This window comes from Molothrus aeneus, chromosome Z, assembly GCF_037042795.1.
Source record: "Molothrus aeneus isolate 106 chromosome Z, BPBGC_Maene_1.0, whole genome shotgun sequence".
NCBI classification, from domain to species: domain Eukaryota; kingdom Metazoa; phylum Chordata; class Aves; order Passeriformes; family Icteridae; genus Molothrus; species Molothrus aeneus.
The window spans coordinates 14,158,901-14,176,257 of record NC_089680.1 but is presented as its reverse complement, the minus strand read 5'-3'; the positions used below and the strand labels follow the sequence as shown (position 1 = coordinate 14,176,257).

The window sequence follows — 17,357 nt, the reverse complement described above, 5'->3', positions numbered from 1 at the left end:
TATCTTCATAACAGAGGATATTTTTTCTTTAGAATAAGAAAGAATTGTGCTAGAAAACACGTTAAAATTGTAGTAGACAATTGACAGGAACAACTGCTAGCAAAGTCTTACTGCCAGTATGAGAGAGGAGTTGCATGGGGTATTAAAGAATGTCACAAATCTCTTTGTGCCTGGAAGAAGAGAGGAGATGGTTTGCAAGATCAATTAATACCTTTGAAACAAATGAAACAAATTTGTGAACTCAAACTGTGGATTGACAGATAAATACACACAGTTTCTTCATTATCAGAAGACTGAAGATAGCCCTCTTCACTAGAAACTTCTTTTTGACATCACTTGCAGCCTTTTTCTCTATGTTAAGAATTTTCCAACCATATGACTCTAAAGAAAAGTAAAACAGATAGAGGCTTTCCAAAGGTTTTTCACTTACCTGTTTAATCATCCTTCTTTCTGTGTTTGGTGACTATATGGACACCACACGAGTATGAGAATTTGTACTCTGCAATCTCATTGTTGTTTTCCGGAGGTTCCCTGCTGACTGCAGGATATAGTAAAATGGTTTACTGGTTTATGTATTCTTACAGAAAGACATAAATGAGATAATATGTATAACTGGCTGTGTGCTCAGAGCTATGAATAGCAGATTTGCTGACTAATAAGTTTTCAGCTACTCTTGTCTTGATGAACCAGAATAAACCAGATTAACCCAGAAATTTTGCTATACCTCTAGATTCAGCTATTAATACTTACATTGCCACATTATCACTAAGTTTCAATGAAAAGCACATATAGAAAAAGTATGAAATGTGGGCTTAACATATGAGAAGTTGATGTGCTGTATCCCCAGGTCATCAAAACACTATAGGATTTGCAGGTCTAGTGATTAAAAGTGTTCGATAAAGGCAGAGGTCAATCTTTCATAGGCTTTCAGAGCATCACTTCTGAAACTAGTCTGGTTGGTTATCTTATCTGATTTTTACAGATTTGGTTGTGCTACTCATGAGAGTTTGCACTAGGCTAAGACAGATGTACAGATTATTTTTATTTTCTTTATTAGAAGACAAAATATTGAGACAGACTTAGCCTGTTTTTCCAAGACATTCCCCACCTGAAACAGCTCCCCTTCTGGCTCTTGCTGAGGAATTGGGAGATCAGAGTGAGCAGGGTCATGCTTATTTATGCTGAATTTAAACCTCAGATAGCTTCTGTGTGCAAAACCATCAAGTTCTTGTCCATTCCAAGTCTGATGGGTTTTTTCCTGCATCTCTCTTTTTTTCTTAGGAGAGGTATAGAAAAGGTTTTATAAAAGAGCAAGGAACTTCAAGTGTTTTCTCCCTGACTCTTACCCTCAGCAGGGCTTCTCCTTCCTTGTGAGCAACTATGAGGATTCCTTCTGAATTGCATAATGTGTTACCTAGGCCTTGGTTCAGCTGATAACTAGGGTAAGGTCACTGGAAGGCTCCCAGAAGGCTTGCTTAGAGGAAGTCTTTGCTGTGCTAATACAGTTCCAAGCAGCTGCAGATTTAATTAGAAAATTTGCAAGGGAGCTGTTATTTCTGGTGGAAATAGTTCATTAGCCCCATGAAGACAATTGTCAAGTAAAGCTGTCCTGAAGATGTGTTTCCTGTCAATTCAATAAGCATCTTTAAAGTCTTGGAGATGGCTACAGTTTTATTTACAAGCTATTGCATCCCTTGCAGTCAAAGGGATGGTGTGGTAGGTGTGGTCTAGTGCATATGAAAAATTTCTGTCTTTACCTCAGGTCAAGTAATGAGATATGTATATTAAATAAGCAAGATAATTTATCTTAGGGGCAGTTGCAGCATGAGATGCAGCAAACAGGAAGAGTTTGGACTAAGCTGTCATACATTGAACAACCTCTCTCATCAAAGCCTATGAATTTTATTGGTGCAATTAATTGCTTCGGAATACATAGCCTTGCTGTTATGAGTAAAATGAGGTCAATATTTCATCTAGGACACCGAGATCTTGTGTTTTCGAGATGTGTTTAAAACATGTAGCAAGTTTGCCCTTTCTGATTTGACTTGTGTTGAAGCTCAGTTCAAAGTCCAGTAATGTAAAGAGGTTCATTTATGTTATTGTCCTGTGGCTGACAACCAAAAACTAAAAAAAGACTATGCAGACAGGAATATGTACATTCTTAAAAAGAATTTATCTATGCTGCAAGGAGTTTTCATTAAGTACTTTGCCTTTGTTATCGAGGGAGAGCCCTGATCTGCTTCCCATGGCAGATCATTAGAGTTTAGTTCTGCTGCAGCATAGGGGCTTAATCCTAAACCACTAATCTCCCTAACCTCCCCTCAGATAAATTTAAACTGAAAAAGAACAAAGAACACAGGCCAAAAAGTATGTGAGTAGGAGTGGAGGTTAATAGCTGGGTGCACTTACGATTGCAAAGCAATCATATAGACTGGCTTGCACAAGAGAGATGTCCTAGTAAATTTTAAGTTAACCTCAAAATTTTCTTAAGGGTGACTAAACATGGAAATCTGATTTTTTCATTTTAGCTCTACTTACTGTTATCTTCGGTCACTTTGCTATGCTGTTACATGGTGTGGGTGATGTAATTGGAATTGCATCAGGATCACATGAGGCAGGAGATGCACCAGCCACACATACTGTAGGAAAAGAGGGTTGGACTGAGTCATGCTGTGTACTATCTTCTGCATGGGAATGGCAGGGCTGAGCACCAGCCCCAGGCCTGGCCCTCCTGCAGCTCCAGGTCATCTTCCCTAAAGACAACCAAGTTCACACATACCCTTCCCAGCAGCCTGTCAGGGCTGTGAAATCTGAAGTGTTTCATGAGTCATCAGCACCCAATCCACTCAAAACCTAACTTCCCCTGAGAGCTTTAGGACTCTGAAAGACAAAATACCATGGGTAGCACTCCATGCTGCCATGGTTAATGCCCTCTTTTTCTATCAATATTCATTTGCATCATAGTTCTTGTAGGATTTTGATGAAGTTCAGGTAGATAATTGAGAACTTGGAGGACTTAAATCTATGGAATGAATGGGCTGGTTGCAGGCTGAAAGGAGCTATAGGAAACATGTTTCCTGAAATATATATTTAAAGGGGGAAAAAAAGAAGTGTGAATTCTTGAGATGGAAAGGAAATCACAATTCCACAATAAGTTTGGAAGTTATCCAGTGGAATATAATAATAAAGTTCAAGGAATCATCAAAAAGTTCATTATATTTGTTATTAACTGTAAGGAAAAATATTTTGCTGTTTTATAGCTCTGAGGGGAAGCATCAGCACTTTACACACAACACCAGACAGACACTTACTAAAGGCTGTAAAAGGAGTGGGCCACATCCTCATTAACACTGGCAGGTGGGTGAGGAGGTGGTGGCCATGGCAAGCCCAGGCAGCTCCTTCACTGACAATGGGTTAATCCCAAAGAGGAAGGCTCAGCAAAGAGCTTTCAACCAACATTTCAGCCATAGCAACTGCAGGCAAATTATAAAGCTGGGATGGAGGACAGAAGTTTCAACAGAAGAGGCATCATCCATCTGGGCAATGTTAAGCCATAGTGGCTTGGAATGTCTAAAAGGATAGATAAAATGATAGCTGTAACATTTGTAAAGAAGAAAGGCTAAGTATTTCTGAATCCATTAACATCTTGCCAAGATGAAGGAGGAAGAGCCAAGTTTGGTAAACATGAAAAAAGAAATCCTTTTTTTTTTTTTTTTTTTTTTACTAGAGAGGGCCCTTTTAGGAAAATGAAATTGCTTTCAAGGACAGATTTGTTAAGATCTGTGTGTTTAAAATAGGGTTTTGGGGTTGTTGTATTTTGATGGGTTTGTTTTTGGCTTTGTTATTTTGTGGGTGGATTTTTGTTTAAAAGCCTTTTAAAGCATATGGCTTTTACACTATATAGATTATCTGTTTTGAAAATTTTCTTAAGACATAATCAGAAGTCCAAATGTCAAAAATTAAACATGTTTTGTGAAGTAAAAAAAAAAAAAAAAGGATTTTACTTTTAATTTTTAGTTGCTCTAGTTTGGTATTTTCCACACGATCTGTTCATGAATTTTTCAAGATTTTAATTTTCTGCTTCCATTTCTGGCCAGGGCACTTCTTGATGTCTCAAAATCTTGTTGTCTCAAAAGAGCTGTAGGCATGCACTTGTGCTGCTAGAAAATTTTGTTGCCTTTAATAACAGCATGAAATACTGTTACAGTGTGAAATATTGTAACAGGGAACAGGAGAATTACACTATGCAAAATTTTAGATTTCTGCAAGGGCAAAGGAGACAAAGTGACAATCTGTAGTTTTAAAGATGAGGGAAAAAACATATTTTATCTGTTTAGTTTTGGATAGACTGGAGAGAAAGTTTGAGTGAGAATGGGAAAACACATACACAGACATGACTTGTCTGTGTAAAATAAACCCTGTAAGGCGCTTGATGCTGAAAAGTTTTGCTATAAGGAATGGGCTATCAGACTACAGGTTGTGAAGAATTCTTTCATACCCTTGTGAAGCTGCTGCTGCTAGGTGCCACCAAAAGGAGAAGCTGGAATAGACTCTTCTTCTCTGTCAGGCTGAGTGTGGTCTGTAACAAATAGAGAAGATACATATCATAAAGGTCAGTTTCACTGTGGACACTGCTTTTTAAATGGACTAATTACTTCAGCAGCCCAAGGAACAAACATTTTGATAATTCAGCCCTTCAATCTGGGCCTCCTGCAACAGCAGCAGTCCTCCCTCTGTCTTTGTGTGGTCTCTGGCTCTCTCCTGCCAGACCACATTGACTTTTTGTGATCAATCCATTAATCACTGCATATGTTGTACAATATTCTTATCAGCTTGAGAAGCAGCACAGCTTTTTCCAGGAAGCGCTTTGGAGGGGCCCCACATTCCATGTGAAGTCTCCTAGTACCAATATGCTCTGGTATGGAATGACATCAAACAAACTAGTGATTTCCTTGGAATGTGTCCCAGAAACTTGAGTTCTTGATGGCATCTGACATCCCATTTGCCTTGAAGTTAATATTTTGATGATGTCTAGCCTGGCTCTACCTTTATATAATTATAAGCTATGGATTTTAAGCTGTCTAAAAGAGATTAAACTGTTTTCCAACCAGCTGCTGCAGTCTGATGCTTGGCATATGGGTAATGGATAGAGTTACTAATTTGGAAATATGTGTAAAATCAGTAAACACCTTCTTAGAAAAAAGGGTAGAGAGATCAGTGAATTTTTCAGAAAACTAGGAGACAAATGCTGTTTTCTGGTAGCCATAAAAATTTTAAAGAGGAACATTTACTTCTTGCTTTCAATTTAAATTTCCATTGCATATAGCACCAGCATTGAGGGGGGACAGAAAAAAAGCTGCTGCAGGGCTATAAGGCCATACCTACACCTTGCATAATTTGTAAAGCATCTCTCAAATCAGTGGAAGGCTGCCATCTCACATGAAATGAAGTTCTGTCACACAGTCATGAGATTTTCCTGCTCTTGCAAGGGTTTCACATGGTCATTATGTGTATGCTGGTTATTTAAAATACAGGTATGACTCTCCCTTAGTTGATACTACAGCATCTCCAGCACTCAATTCTGAAAGCCATTCTTGGTGCAACAGTCATATCTGCAGAGTCTGGAACCACTTTCTATAAAATATTTTGTGCTTCTGTTTTCTGGGGGTGGGAGGGGTGGGCTCTGCATGCTTGGAAAGCAGCATTGCCTTCCCAGGGTGAGTTTCTGGGTTGGCTGCCACAGCTGGTGAAATGCAGCTGCTGGGTGGGCTGGCACCAAAGCCAGGCATGTCAGGTAGGATACTGCCTGGTGCTCTGGCACAGCTGTCTCGCAGTTTCTGTTGATGTCTTCAGAAGGACTCATATTGCTAGTTCAGAACACTCAGCATAGTTTGGAAAAGTGCTGTTCTACTCCAGAACTAGGTCACTGGGGGAAATGAGAGCAAACGGAAAAGATCAGTTTCTCAGAGGGGTGATTTCTGTTAAGGCAGTACGTGGTCTGTTTTGAAATGGCTTAGGAGAATTATTTATGCCTGTTGAGCACTACAAGCAGGTCATCATTTGCAACACATTTAGGCTTTACAAGTGACTGACAGATCGTGCTGTGACCCAGTTAGGAAAAATATAATCTCCGGTACCTGATGGTAGTTTAAATAGTTCAACACTTCAATATGAGCAATATTTTTCTTTCCTTATTAAAATATGAGTTGGCACTCACAGCTTTTCTGAGGTTCCCTGTCCCACTCTATTTCCAAAGTATTGTTTGAAGGTAGTTGCTGACAAAATGTCTGGAGAAGTTAAAATATTTTATTATCTTATTAGAGAGGAAGGAGATAAAAATGTGTTGGATGCCTGTTGGAGAGCCACCTAAACTAGGAGTTTCTTCCTGTATGCCTCCCCAAGAGGTATCCTGTGTTATGACCGTGGTATTTTCACTTCATTCTTTGTGACCTTGTCATTTGAAGGTAGGTCTGAGTCAAGGCCTTGGAGTTTAATTTGTCTGACTAATAGGTAATCCAAATCTAGTCAGCTTGAATGAAACCATGAACTAGTTGAAGCAATACTCCCACTCCCAGTCTGTTCATTGTCCTTCCCAAAGACACTGAAAACCAAAAAAACCCCTGCACAAACTAAAAGAAAACCATCCCATTGGAGGAAAATAAGTGAAGGGATGTGAGGAGCCCTACAGACCTGCATTGATGGTGACGTCTTGCATGTTCTGAAAATTCAGGTTGCAGTTCACAGTCTGCAGGTGACCCTATGCTGCTCATTCCTGCTGCAGGCAGAGCACCTGGACTCTCCACCCATCCAAGTGTGCAGGCCACATCTGCACCTCAGTGCTGAGGTTCATGTGTGATGAGGTGAGAACTGACAGTCCCAGACCCAAAACCCTTGTCCATGCATCTGATGGTTCACAGAAATGGAAAGCTGACCACAGCAAGATAGATATTTTAGAAACATAGGAATTGCTGCAGCAGTTACCAAAGCTTCTAAGAAGCTGACAAAAATCTTTGTGTAGGTTGAAATAATGACACTATGTCATACTGAATGGAAGGACAGAGGGAAGAAGTAATTTTATTTTTTTCCAGTAGAGATTGTTGAAAAGGTCCCATGAACAGAGATGGTGTTTCCTTTATAGCACTTACAGCTAAATTAAGCTAAACTTAGATAATGAGGGTATTTCTTCTCTATTTGGGGTGTAAAAAGCATGTCTATTTAACATTTAAAAATAAAAAATGGCATCAAAACACCAATTTGTGAATTATGCTACTCTGGAATTGTGCCATTTACTTCAATGGGAAATTAAATGTGATGTTAGAATAAATACTTATTAAAAAATCTGAATGTTAACAGTCATAAATATCCTATTGTTAAGAGAGCTGCAGAAAATTTCAGTCGTTTGTCTAAGGGATTCAATTAAGAGATCTGAAGTGCAACAAATGAATAAAAGAAAAGTAAGAGTCTGTAGACACAGGGGCACTCTGAAATTTACCTCTGAAGATGCAGAGACACATAACTAAAATTATTTCTATCACCTACCGTGTCTGAGAAGTTTATCATTAAAATAAGTTTTTCTGCAAACTCTGTATACCAGGCTGTGATATTGCTGGTTCTGATCCTCATTTCAACTGTCAATTAAAAGTAATTCTAGTCAGCTTCTTGTAAAATATATGCAAAAGTGAAATGAGACTTGTGGTTTCTGCTGTTGTAAAATTTCCTTGACTTTTATTAACTCTTTTACCAAGGCCTTTCACTCATTACTACCTGAATTAATGGGAAAATGTTACACATACTGTTTGAATAGTGTTTCAGGAGTCATGTTTAGACCTTTTCCATATAGCAAATCTTTCCTGTACATCAGTGTGATTGTCGAGCTCCTACTGGTTTGCATAAGAGCTGTTTGATAAGACTGTGAAATATGGTATTTCAGTATTTTGGATTTTTTTTCTGTTGAAGTGACCAGGTGGAAAACCAGCTTTTTTCTCTGTAGGTGCTGACTGAGCTCTGGAGAAGAAAGTTGCTACAGACAGATGCTTATCTCACAGGTACCCCTGCCCATGGCTTCAACCCTGGGAGCACATGGGGCACCTCAATTTTCATCCACATCAAGTTCTGCTGTATGCAATTTATGGCAGTAACTTCTGTTAGGGCCACAAGGAAGAAGAGAATCTGCACTGTGCAGGAACTCATGCCCCCCTCCTAAGTGTGTCAGTCTTGGCAGCCCAGATGTCATTCAGATGGAGATACACCAGCGGCAGCTGGGTGAACTAGTCCTTGGCGACTGAAGGGCAGCCCACCTGAACTAGTGGCAGATTGTCATACTGTAAGCTAGGTTTTCAGTCTGTCCTTTAAAGATTATGATCATTGACATCATTCAGTTGTGTACACCCTAAGGAATACATTAAAAATATTGGGGAAGATTAATTTACCTTTTTAGGAGTGAATCTGCATGGATTAATTGACTTCACTGGAATTTTTGTTCCTCTGCAACAAGCTGAGGGAAATAACATGGTTGTATGAATCAGCTGCAGCTGGACTAAAAATGAAAAATAAATCTCTGCTGTATTACAGGTTCCAGGCTGCAAGAGCCAACAAACATTTTCAGTATAGCTCATCCTTGTTCTCCTGGCACCAAACAACTCCTAAAAATCCAGATGCTGCAACTCAATCCAGCCTGCTTCTGGAATGAAGCCAAAACTCTCTTTTCAGATTGACAAGTTCCTGTTAATTTTGAAGGCTATCCCGTAGACATTGTAGACCACCAGAAGAAGTAAACCTTGCCTGTAGAAATCCATAGGATCACTAGGTTCTCAACTGATGCTGACTTCTCCATAAAATGTCATTGATCTTGGAGGGTCACTAAATCCTAGAATCATTAAGGTTGGAAAAGATCTTTAAGATCAGCTAGTCCAGTCATTGACCTAGTATGACCACCACGTTCACCATTAAACCATGTCCTCATGTTCCGTATCCATGTGTTTTTTGAACACTTCCATGGATGGTGACCCCACCATAGGCTCTGAGCAGCCTATTCTAATAATTGAGAATCCTTTCTATGGAAAAATTTTTTCCAATATTTGATGTAAAACTACCCCAGTTTAAGTATGGTGTTCTATCCATAGGTCCCTTTCTTGGCTGTGGACCCAAGGAGAAATCAGATATTTTTGTCTGTCAAAGAGGTGTCAAGGGTATGACAGCTGAGGGGCAGAACTGACAACATGCATACTGACAAGATAATTTTAATGGCCTTTTTTCATTCGGGTTGAAGAACTCAAATTTGTAGTTGACTGTTTTGCTTTGTGCCTGAGTAGACATACTAGGGATTGAGGAGGGATACCCTGAGTATGCCAAGGAGGGACTGGTGTGGGTCTGCCAAAAAGAATCTGCCGTACACTGGTGCACATTTCCATATGGAACTCCCTTCTCTGTCAAAGTACAAGATGCCTTCTCACCACCACTGTTCAGGGGGAAAGCAACTTCTGCTACATGACTAGTTTTTATTGTCTTTTCAGCTATATCACATTTCCTTCACTTGCAATATGGTCTTTTATTCTTCTGTGAGGCTTCTGTAAATTTCACATTAAAAATATATTTAATTTCCCTTCCATATATAAAACAGCTGAAAAAAATTATTTTAGCTTCTATTATTTGCACTTGCTAATGAAAATTTTCCCTTAAGTTTCCAGTAAGTGTGATAGTTCTTGATGGTAATGCTTGGCCACAAAGGTTTTGAGAATAGGATATTGCTGTCTGGTGAGTGAATAGGAGCTCCTGAAGAGATACTGCAGACTCAATGGTCAATGCCTGCAAACATTTCCTTGGCTTAATAATTTTTTAACCAATTTATTTCCTGGGTGTTGCTGCTTTTTCAGTTAGGTATGCAAAACAAGAACAACAAGGATGTGTTGTTTAAGTATTTTAACAGTGCTATTTATAGGCTTTCTGCATCAATTAATGGGAACAGATGTATTGCAAATGAAGTTTGAGAAAAGCTGTATGAGCTATGAAAAAGAGAAATCTTTTAATTAATTGTAAATTTTTCTTAGTTGTGTTTAGATGATACTTTTTTGAAGGGTCTCAATAACTCAAGTAAATAGAGATAAAAATGCTTGACTGCACTTCTACATGTACAAAATGTTGTATTTTTAGTGACTGCAAATACCTCTCCTAGGTTTTTCCTTACTTGCCTTTGAGAATAACCAATTTTTTAATGCTGTGGCATGGTTCACAAGAAGGGCATTACCTTCAAGCTGGTGACATAATTCACTTGCCTAAGGTCTTAATATTTCTTGCCAAATGAAAACATTCAGTCCTCTACAATTTTATGAGAGATGAAAATTACAAATTTTTCATTTTTCAGTATTAAGAAGGAGATGTTGCTCATGCAGGGAACACATACATTTAAAAGAAATAATCCATGATGACATTAACCTAGTCATCCATTGCTACTGCTGAACTGAAGATCTGGACCAAAACTCAGTATTTGGTCCTTTCATACTACTTTTGCAGGGATAGCTGCTCATTCTGTTAGGTTTCAAAGTAAAAAAACAAGTGAGTTAGGATCTTCTAAAGCAGTATAGGCGCTTGCATAAAGGCATGTATACTACTGCATCTGCCTATTGCCAAAGGAGAAGGTATTAGGTATTGTGGAGACCCACTTTTCTCTTGCTAACTTTCAGTCAAATTCTATATTATGTTCTGATTGAAAGAAACATTCTGTCTTCTTAACTCAAGTTAATGAGTTTGTGCAAAACTTTGTTTCATTCTGAAAGCTTTGATAAAAAGAAAACATGAAAGATTATTCCAGGGATCGATGAGTTTGTGGTGCGAGAAACTCAGATTCTCCCTCCAATCGAGATGAGAGCCAGGTACACACTGGTGTGCAAATACAGCCCTGTAATTGCAGGACGTGAGTGTGCTGTCTGCAGAGTATTGAAAAATACCCAAGAAGTAGTCTAGACACACAGATGTTTGTTCTAAAACATCATTCTGAGTCTGGACTCCTCTAAGTATGTGACACACAAACATTTAGGGTCTGAATCATGAAAATGCTGAAATCACAGGTATTGCAGAGGGATTGCATCTTTTGCTGGATATTTTCTTACCTAGAGAAATCTCCTGAGCTCTTCCTGCACCAAAAGTACGCATGGGCACCCAGGAATAGCCTGGGAAGGGGGTCTCTGCTTGTTCTACCAGCAGTTTATTATGTAGGTTGTGGAGCTCCTCCCAACACCCTTGTGGCTGTGAATACTTTGAAATATTGTGCCTGGCATAACAAAGGCTCACCTTTTTGTTTCATCCAAGTTACTCAGTGAGTGTTACATGGCTGTCCTTGTTCTGCTGGATGAGGGAGCATTTCTGGGAGTGTCACGTGCCAGAGCAGAGCAGTGGAAGTTAGCTCATGGCAGCAGAGACACACGAAGTGCAGAAAGACTTGTTTTATGATCCCTTTGTACCAGTTAGTGAGAGCAATGCATGCAATTGCCTCTTATCTCAACCTCTTCTGGTTATTACAGAACACCTTTTCTGAGAGCTCTGAGAAAGCTGGAGTCTGCAGTGTTAATTTTATTAAGCCTTTCCTTAGGAGCTAATTGAACTGGGAAAGGCTGATGCTTTGTAGAGCACTCTGCCCCAAAATGCAGAGACTGTTGAGCAGAGACCACACAGTGATGTGGCTTGGTGAGTCAAGAGTCAGTCAAATCATAATTTATGAAATGAATACGGCCAGGTAACATAAAGGTAATATCTATGCTGAGATGGGTGATTTTGCACAGCTTCAGCCCAGTCTATCTAAACCTCCCTGTAAAATGCTTGGAAGCCTCTCTTCCAAGCAGACTGCAAGATTTTTAAACAGCTTGTGGATCCAAGTTGCTTGTTAGACTGAAAGTTCTAGGAAGTGAGAAAACACATATAGTAAAATGAGATAAATCTGTAATACATGAGTTTACAAAAAATTAAGACAAAAAGCTACATTTGTGAAGGAAATTATTTTGAGATATCTCTGTAATCTGGAGTTTGAGGGATGAAATAAAAGAGGTAGAAATTAATCCAACCTTTAACACAGTCTCTGGTCATAACCTCTTTTTAGCTAAAGCAAGTGAAAACATACCATTGTCTAGTGAGCCAGGGAGCTCCAGGACACAGAGGCATTTCAGGTATTTTACAGGACTTTCAGCATTAAAGAATTTTGTGTTAAAGGTAACATCTGAAGACTACCTTTTGTTTTATGAGTGAGTGTGAGTTCTCAGGCTCTTCTGAAGACCTGACTTTGTCTTTCCCTTTAGAAAACCACAGACCCAGGAACTATTGTATCCATCTACAGGTGAATTTATTTTGTTTTGTCATTAATGCAAAGTCTCTTTGCACTTAAAAGTTCAATGTCGCTTTTAGCCCTTTAGAACAAACTCACTCCTATGGGAAATGAAAACCTTTTTAACTCAGTTCCCCAAAAATTCCCACTTAGCTTTCTTTTACCTCACCTCTACTTCATTCCTGCACCAAATGGGTGATGAGTGAGTCTTGCTCTTTTCCAGCATGTTCCAAGTTGTGCACAATATAAAATTCTTAACCCAGAAATGCTAAGTGTGCACCCACATTGCCATGTGCCATGTCAGTTTTGCCAAAGCTGTACAGACCTTTTGGGACGTAGCTATTGCAACACTCTGCTGAAAAAAAAAAGAAGAATATTTAATGTAATGTGTAATGTCACTTGGGCCATCGAGTTTTTATAGTAAAATGTGATTCCATCAATTAAAGACAGGATATAAAGGAAGACGTGTTAGTACTTCTATTTAAATACAGACTGTTCCTTGCTGTTTTCCTATAACAACTTCAAATATGCCTTCCATTTCCAAGGTCTCTAACTATAGGCTGTCATTAACAAGAGTTGAGAAAATAAATATTGACGGATCAGGATGAGCAAGCTTTGAAGACCAGGGCCTGGTGACTAAGTACTTAAAACTACAACAATGTCCACAGCTTCCTGATTTGTGAAGTATCTCAAAGCACAAAAACATAAAAACAGGGAAAAGGAGGTCTTTGTACCTCCTTTTATTTACTCATCCAGGATGGTCTCTGCTGGGTATGCACAGGAGTACCTGTGTACTTATCACACACACACAGTCTAAATATCCTTAACACTTTTTTTTAAGACGCTGGTGTGAATGAGCAAGATTTCTCTCTCCTCACTGATAACAGAGGCTTACTGGCTGCTCTCCAGGACTTTTGGAGGAAGTGGTTTTATGAGACACCTGGTTTCCTGCCCAACACTCTGGCAAGACTCCAGTCCCTGCAACTGAATCTCCAAGAAGTATTTGGAAAGAAAATTCTCACTTTTATTCTAACACTGCATTTGCTTTGATTTCTGCTTGTCATTAGGTTTGCTACATGTGGTGGAAATTTGTCAAACACTTAATGCAATTTCCTTCAGTGCTGTCTTATAACTCTCTGTGATTTTAGCTTCCCCCACTAGTATTGCAGCTGGACATCAAGGGCTTCTTCTTTGGTTTTCTTGTCTTAATTAGTTTTAAACTCTACCTTGCTTGCTATTTTTGCTCTGTTGATATCTTTTTAGCATTTCCAGAATAGCGCTGAGTAGCTGAAATTTCCTAGTAAAATACAGGCCTTGTTGGTGAAATATAGATATTGCTGGCTACACCATTTTTTATTGGTTTCATTACTACAAATAACACTAAAAAGCAGCGGAAGAATGCAGCCCAGGTTTGTCTCAGAGCAAAGGCTGCTCTGGGGTTGCTTTGCACCTCCCAGCCTGCCTGCAGATGATGATTGAAACCAGGACTTGTTAGGGAAGGGTGGTGACTGGTGCTGCTTTGAGAGCACTGGCGTGTGCGTGCTCCCTGCAGAGGGAACAGGCCTTCCCCATGGTGATATCTCAGTGAATTTGAATTTTGCTGGGGATTTGGTGAATCCCCAGCAGCTCTCCCACTGCTTGGTGTCATGCTGGAAAGATATGTGCAGTGATAACCACCAGTGAGATTTCTTTCCATTTGCAGGGATCAGTGAGATTTGCCTTCTCTGGATATTTTAATAATAATTTGATCTTTTCTACGGTGTGGGTTTTTTTTCCCTCTACACTAAATTAAAGTGGTACGGTCAAGTTGTATTTTAAGCATTGTTTCTTTATTTGATCATCTCCTATCATTTTTTTATTTTCCAGTTTCCTAGTTGCAGCACAGGATTTAAAGTTAGACAAATAAAAGTATAAGGGTAAAATTTACCATTACTGAATAATGCTTTTTTGAATTGCAATTCTGTGAAACTCAGTGAGTTAAAATGTTTGTTTCTCTAACCAAATAACATGCTAGGCTTTCTACTGAAAGGACCAATAACAATTGCATTTCCATGAAAAGAATTATATATATAATATAAATGCATCCTTGTAGTGAGAGGCTCTTCAGTGCTTTATATTTCATTACCAACAGAAACATTTCAGGAAGGATATATTGTATTAGCACATGATGAACAGAAATAATGTCATACTGTTCCTAAGGTAAGACTGAATTCAGGAGTAAAGTTAATTTGCAAATACACAAACTCCAGAACAAATGATGTTTTACAGTTTTCCCTAGATAATGCAGGAAATAGCAAGTTGGAAATCTTATGCATCTCCATGGTAGCAGGCAGTTGCTCATCTTTACGAGTTTCAACATCTCTGACACAAGTACTTTTCCAGGAAAAATTGATGTGCCTGAAATGTGTATTGACCTCACATTAATTAAGTGCTCTGACAAGCTCCATGAACCAATGACGCCAATGACAGTGCCAAAACTTAAGGATGTTTAGGGATTAAATCTATGGGTTGCATAAAACCAAAAAATGTTACGCTAGTATATTTGGACTAGGTTGAGTGCTGAGATTAAATATTCTTGATGTGGCCATTCACTGCCTTCCTCATACCTTCAGCACAATCTTTACACCATCTTTAATGTCTGTATAGGTAACAACAGTTTAGTAACTATGGCATTTATTAATATATATTAGTTGAATCACATGACAACTTAAGTTCAAAGTCCTTGGAAAATATGTATAATTATTAATTTCAAGTAGTAATAATAAAATAGTTTATGTTTGTGCCTTTGTAAATGTGCTCATTTCTGTGCAGGGTACAGTGGTTTCCAGATGGGGAAAGTTTTTAGCAAATTTGAGATTTCCTTACTTTGTACCATCTATCTAGAAATGTTATGTTGTAAGCTTATCCCCAAAATAAGTTTGTTTGCTTCAACTTAAAACCTTTCTTCCCAAACCCCTGAACTCGGAAAACAAAACAAAACATGGATCCTGTGATCAAAGATATCGTGAGTCTACAGATTTTCTGTTCTTTCCATACATATCTTTCCCTTTGATTACTATGTTTCTTTCCACTTGAACAGGACCAATATTAATTTAATTAATTTATAGGGTCAGGTAAATTGTGGAGTCTATAGCTCTCTGCCCCTTAAGAAAAGTTTTACAATGGAAAATGATCACTACATGGTGATTTTCTCAGTTTTCTCCTGAATAACATCAGCCAGCCCAAGTTCCCCTTCAGCTATTTTGTTTCTCTGTTGTCATGGGCTCTACCACTCCCCAGGACTGCCCTTAGGAGTCAGGAAAACAGCTTAATCTTTCTAAGTTAATGAACATGTTGTTACCAGTACATCATGTAATAGCTCCAACTCTCCACGCTGAGATTGTTTATAAGCATTTACTGATACGAGGTGCCGCTTTCTGATCTCTTTCTTCTAGTAAAAAAACAAAGAAACCAGCTGTGGAAATGATACTTGAATGTGATTTGGGAGATAAAAGTCTGATGAGGAAAGTTGCTCTGGAGAATATCTACTGTGCGACGAGTGGAAAGCCTCCCTCACATGGAAACAGTTCAGAAAAGTTGATTTTAGCCCAGGAAGAACAGTCAGCAGGGGACTTATCTTTCTGAAGAAAGTAAATGATCTAAAGAGGAGGTTTGACTCTGAACAAAACACAGCCTGGATGTTCCTGCATCAAGCCTCCATGAAGCACATACCCATTTCTTCAGCCCTAATAATAGAACCAGCTGATTATCCTATGGTCTAGCTTTTTATTATTAAACTATGATGCTGTGCAAAGACCTAAAAGATCAGTAGCAGAAGCAAAAACAACCTACATCTAATTTATTATACACAACTCTGGCACAGGCCACAAGACTGGCTTAGTCTTGAGCAGCACTTCAAACCCATAAAGACTAAAATCTTCAGCTGCAAGTTGCACAAGCCCCTCAAAAAGAGAATTGGGGCTTTCAGACCCGCACTGTTTTGGCATAGGATGAGAGAGTATTTAGTAAGGAAGAGTAGGAACATTGTTACAACAAGCCAGGCCACCTGGTCCTTTGGACAGAATTGTACTCTGTGGGATGTTTTTCCCATGGATTCAGCTCTCTTGCAGACTCAATCAGGTGGCAAGTTGGGTGGGTCCATGGAGAAAACAGGTCATAGCCCTATTCTGAGTTAAAACTGAAAGGGTAGTGCTAAAAAGAGCAATGTTTCTGGATACAATTGCTTCACTTACTCACAGTAACTAATGTTTGTGCTGCCTTTTCATGGCAAAAGAAAAACCCCAAACCAAACAAAAAAAAAAACAACCAAAAAAAGAGCAGATTGTGGTAACAGTGGACACAGTGGACAAGAATCAGTTAACTTATTTTCCTTTGCTGCAAGGTATAGAATTTTACAGATTATTTTAAAAGCAGAGGCAGTGCTGCATGCAGCCCTGGAAAGTAAAGGATTCTTTCCTTTAATATCTTTACCAGTTGCAGATTAACTTTATGTTTTTCCATCTTGCCATAGTGATGGCTTAAATCTATGGTAGAAGGGGTGAAATACTTATGTGTTCTAAAATGTTAGTAACTTTTTTAATAAACTCATTTTTCTTTTTCTTTTTGTATTTGTTTTGCAAACATGGAACACCTGTGAATTCATCTTTCTTCAAAAATGGACCTGGTGCAAAAAGTTGGTGGGTATGCATTATCTACAAGTGATCCATCGCTACAAGATTAGAGGGAAAGCAACTGCTTCATCCTTTATCAGAAACCATTTGTCAGTGTTGAAATATAATGCAGTTTCCACCAGGTTTTTAGAAGAAGTCTGAACAGAGCACAACATAGGTTCATATTTTCAAGTAGTCAGTTCACATTAAGAAGCTAAGAGGTGAATCAGAACTTCCTGTAATTATTAATGGATAACAGAGAGCTCTGGTTCTCAATTAGATTGCTCTTTTATGCCCCTTTTCTTCTCCCTCTGATTAATTACAGTTTCCTGAAAACATTACTCTCTTCTTGGAAATTCAAGAGATAACTGGTCAGCAACATCATATGACATTTTTGT

General features: G+C 38.7%; 1 long non-coding RNA gene across 1 annotated transcript in view; it reads right to left on the bottom strand.

The window, feature by feature from the left end:
- Nucleotides 1-2,769: 2,769 nt before the first annotated feature.
- LOC136569339 (uncharacterized) overlaps nt 2,770-17,357 on the bottom strand; it is a 37,149-nt gene continuing 22,561 nt past the window's right edge. The window contains exons 3-4 of the long non-coding RNA XR_010785339.1: nt 4,499-4,579; nt 2,770-3,570 (exon numbers count right to left, since the gene is read on the bottom strand). This is a non-coding gene — a long non-coding RNA (uncharacterized lncRNA). The remainder of the gene's footprint in view (nt 3,571-4,498; nt 4,580-17,357) is intronic.